Source organism: Mus musculus, chromosome 16, assembly GCF_000001635.26.
Source record: "Mus musculus strain C57BL/6J chromosome 16, GRCm38.p6 C57BL/6J".
Classification (NCBI taxonomy): domain Eukaryota; kingdom Metazoa; phylum Chordata; class Mammalia; order Rodentia; family Muridae; genus Mus; species Mus musculus.
Window position 1 is genome coordinate 96,089,232 of NC_000082.6, and position 4,771 is coordinate 96,094,002.

Genomic DNA, 4,771 nt, shown 5'->3' on the forward strand with positions numbered 1-4,771 from the left:
TCACCCAGAGCCTAACCAGCACCTGGACGTGAAATCGGTACCAGGAAAATGCAGCGAATAGAGAGCTCCTCTGGAACGGGAGGGCGGGCTGGGGAGGAACTAAGGTTTCCTGCACCTACTCCTTTCCTGGACGGTTGCACTTCTCATGGTATGAGTGGCACTCTCCTCTGGCCCTCAGGGTCTCTGGCCTCTTCACCTGGGTCGGCTAACAGGCTTTGAGGGAATCTGGGTACAGCCTGCTACCCGTTGCCGAGGGAAGGCTGCCCACATCCTTGTCAGTAGCCTTCATCATCTCTCCAGTTAAGCTCAGTTAGGCATTCCTGCTCCTTTGGAACTGTCACTCAGACAGTAGGTTCCTGTCAGTGATGCCTGCAATCATCCCCTGCAGCCACCAGAACACACACTGCCTCGCCCAATGTTCTGCCAATACCCAGCTTCAAAGGAGCCACCCAGACCCCAAACTCCCTTCATAAAGCCTTCCCTGAGTCATCTATGCCCCCCACCCCCACCTCTAATCAAGCTCTAAAACCTCAAGTGCTCTCTCGCTCGCTCTCTCTCTTTCTCTCTCACATATACACACCACCACCACCACCACCACCACCACCACCAAACATCACATATGAGGTCATTGCAAAACCAGTCAAAACTTCCTGCCAGAGGATTCCTGGACGGTAAGCCCTTCACACCGGGATGAGTACATCTTTGCATGCAATCCTTGCACCTACCTCCAACTGCTTCCTCCATCAGGTGAGACCTAAGCTCAGTGCACCCCTCTCAGAACCTTCAGGGGCCACGACTTAACGCAGGGGGGTTGGGAGGGAGTCTACAAGGCTCTCCAGCCTAGCCTCTCCTGCTTCTTTGGCCCCTCCCTGTTTCTGTCCTTCTCACCCTCTGCTTGGGTAGCAGCAGAGGCATGAGGCTGCCTTCAGGCCTTGCTATTCCTTCTACAGGAATGCTCTTTCTCCAGAAAAGCCATTCATAAAATGTTATTTACAGTGAGATCCTCCCTAACACCCTAAGAAGGGGGCTCAACCTCACCCTAAACCCTGTTTCCTTTTTTGTTTTCTTCTTCTCTTCTCCCTCCTTATCTATTTTTGTTTTGTTTTGTTTTTTCCTGTGGAGGCTTGGTTTGTTGGGGGTTTTTTTGGGGCGGGGGGCACCCAACTGCTGAGATTACATGTGTGTGCCACTGACCATGCCTGAATCCTGCATGCTTTTCCTCCACAGCTGTGTCCTCGCCACTCTCTTCTCTCACACCTCTCTCTGACCATTCCCCTCCTTCCATTCTCTGTAGTCACACAGGCATTCTCTGAAATACCCTTCTTGTTCACCAGGACCACTCTAGAGCTATCCCAAAGTCAAACATACAGTGGGCACACAATAAATTTGAGTAGACTGATGACATGGCCACTCTATGGTATGGGAAGGAGTTTTGGGTTGTTTTGTTCTGAGTTTTTTTGTTTTACTTTGTTTTTGGCTGGCTGGTTGAATGATTTAGTTTTTCCAGACTTGGTTTCCAGACCGTGTAGCCCTGGCTATCCCAGCACTCGCTCTGTAGACCAGGCTGGCCTTGAACTCACAGAGATCTGCCTGTTTCTGCCTCCTGGGGGGTCTGGGAATTAGGCATGTGCCACCAGCATCCAGCAGGAAGGTTTCATTGTAGATATGATCGAGAGGAGCCAGGGCTATCTCTGAAAGAGGGGAGACTAGCAGGGGCTAGAGAATGGGGAAACACAATGAGAACAGAAGGTGCAGGAGCTGAGGAGTGAGAGAAGCCAGGCTAGAAGGTGAAGGACTAGGGGAAGCGTCTTCGTTCGGGTTTTACTGCTGTGAACAGACACCATGACCAAGGCAACCCTTTTAAGGACAATATTTATTTGGGGCTGGCTTACAGGTTCAGAGGTTCAGTCCATTATCACCAAGGCCGGAACACCGCAACATCCAAGCAGACATGGCTCAGGAGGAGCTGAGGGTTCTACATCTTCATCTGAAGGCTGCTTGCAGAATACCGGCTTTCAGGCACACACCCATAATGGCACAACTACTCAAAAAGAGCCATACCTACTCCAACAAGGCCACACTTTCTAAGAGTGCCACTCCCTGGGCTGAGCATATGCAAACCATAACAGGGAGGGAAGGGCCCGGAGACTGGGGTGTAGGGTGTTTGAAATCCCTACCATTTATTTACCTGTGACTAGGGACTGAGAACCTGGAGGTTAGCATGGACCCTTTGATAAGCTGACAGGCTCCATAAGTGTATATCAGCTGGAGAGCTACATGTCCCTTCTGCCAAAGGTAAGGGAAATGTCTCCTTTTAGCAGAAGTGAACGGGCTCCCAAGGCTCCCGAATTCTTGAAGATTGCTGGCTTATGTAACTTCCAGAAACCCTCCTATAGTCCAGATGGAGCTTGTTTCTGCATATCTAGAGAGCCTTTCGGCGTTTCCTCTGGCCTGACGAAGTGCATGCCAGATAGTGAAAGCCTGAGTCACACTCTCAACCTCCACTCAAGTCTTCAGGCCAGTTAGCAGCCAGATCCAAAGACACAGCCAATCAGAACCTGTCGGCCACTGGCATACCTATGAACCTTCCCCTGCTTGCCTAGGGTCACAAAGCTGACCCTGTCCTGCAGGGAGTCACAGCTGCTATCTGGAAAGCCTTCTTAGGAGCAGCAATGGAAACCCTGGAGGGATAGGATTTCAGAGCTGTAGGGAATCTGTGTCCCCAGTAGCTGGCCACTAGCTTCATCAGCAGGCTTCCACCCTCCTGATCCCCTACAGGAGAGAGTGCACACTGCTGCCCTTCAGCCTCTCCTCCAAAGGAGGCACAGCCCTATCTAGTCTTACCTTGCCTAAAAGCAGACCGACCCTGGCCTCAGCTGCTCACAGGCAAGCCTCAGCCTCAGGCATCCCAACAGAGCCAAAGGGGTTTTTGTTTTGGATTCCAGTGGTTTGGGTGCCCATGTGTGAAATCCAAAGAACAAACCTCATCCTTCCGCTATGTGAGCTCTGGAAGTAAGTCAGAACATCAGCCTTGGCAGCAAGCACCTTCACCCAGGGAACATCTTGCCAACTCAAAAAGGGCAAAAGAAAGAAGGAAGATGTGTAAGGGGGAAGAGGACAGGAGTGTCCCAGGGTCGCCCCTTAGGGGGCTTCCTGGGTGAGGGTAGATTTCTACAATGGTTGCTTGAAAGGGCATTCCCCCAGGCAAGACCAGGTCCCATCTGTGAGAGTGAATTAATTCTTCAGGGCTTTTGATTGCTACAGGACCACACACACATTAAGTAACCAGCAGAAAGTTTCCTGCCCCTGTTCTTGGCACAATTCTGGGGGCATCCAAGCACAAAGCTGATGTAATATCAGTTCCAGGGAGGGCTTACAATATGACTACTGGGGCTGGAGACATGGCTCAGTGGTTATGAACACTGACCGCTCTTCCAAAGGTCCTGAGTTCAAATCCCAGCAACCACATGGTGGCTCACAACCATCTGTAATGAGATCTGATGCCCTCTTCTGAAGTGCCTGAAGACAGCTACATGTACTTACATATAATAAATAAATAAATAAATAAATAAATAAATCCTTTAAAATAAAACATGCCTAGTGAAGCCTAGTGGTGACAAACAACTTTAATCCCAGAAGTTGGAGACAGAGGCTAGTTCAAGGCCAGCCTGGTCTATATGGAGAGTTCCAGGGCTACATAGACTCTGTCTCAGGAAAAAAAAAAAGTATTGGTAATGAAATAAAGTTAATTTTTTTTTTTACTCAACAATACAGAATCAGCCGGGCATGGAGGCACATGCCTTTAATCCCATCAATTGGAAAGCAGAGGCAGGCGGATTTCTGAGTTCGAGGCCAACCTGGTCTACAAAGTGAGTTCCAGGACAGCCAGAGCTATACAGAGAAACCCTGTCTCGAAAAACAAAAACAAAAACAAAACAAACAAACAAACAAACAAAAAGAATACAGAATCAGGGGCTGGAGAGATTGCTCAATGGTTAAGAGCACTGACTGTTCTTCCTAAGGTCTTGAGTTCAAATCCCAGCAACCACATGGTGGCTCACAACCACCCGTAATGAGATCTGATGCTCTTTTCTGGGGTGTCTGAAGACAGCTACAGTGTACTTACATACAGTAATAAATAAGTCTAAAAAAAAAAAGAATACAGAATCAAAAAAAAAAAAAAGTACAGAATCTTGGGCTGTGGCGATAGTTTAGTTAGCAAAGTCATGATCAAGCAAGACTTTGTGACCTTGAGTTTGATCACCAGAAGCCAGGGGAAAAACAGTGTGGTGGGACAACCCAGTGCTGGGGAGGATCCCTGGGCTTGCTGGCCAGCCTAGCCACTTGCTACAGGCCAGTCTGAGGGGGTTAGGGGGCAGGGAGTAAATGAAAGGTGAATGGCTGCCTGAGAATTGACATGGAAGTTGACCTTTTGCCTCCAAATGCATGAATGCACACATGTGCGCATGCAAGGATTCTGTCTCGTCCCGTCCTCATCAGCTACTACCTTCTGTTTGTTTGTTTGTTTGTTTGTTTGTTTGCTTGTTTGTTTTTCCAGACAGGGTTTCTCTGTGTAGCCCTGGCTGTCCTGGAACTCACTTTGTAGACCAGGCTGGCTTCGAACTCAGAAATCTGCCTGCCTCTGCCTCCCCAGTGCTGGGATTAAAGGCATGCGCCTCCATGCCCGGCTGGGATTAATTTTCTTAACAGACAAGAGAAAAAAAAATTGATACAACCGGCCTCAAGGTTTGCCAAAGTCTCACCTCATGAA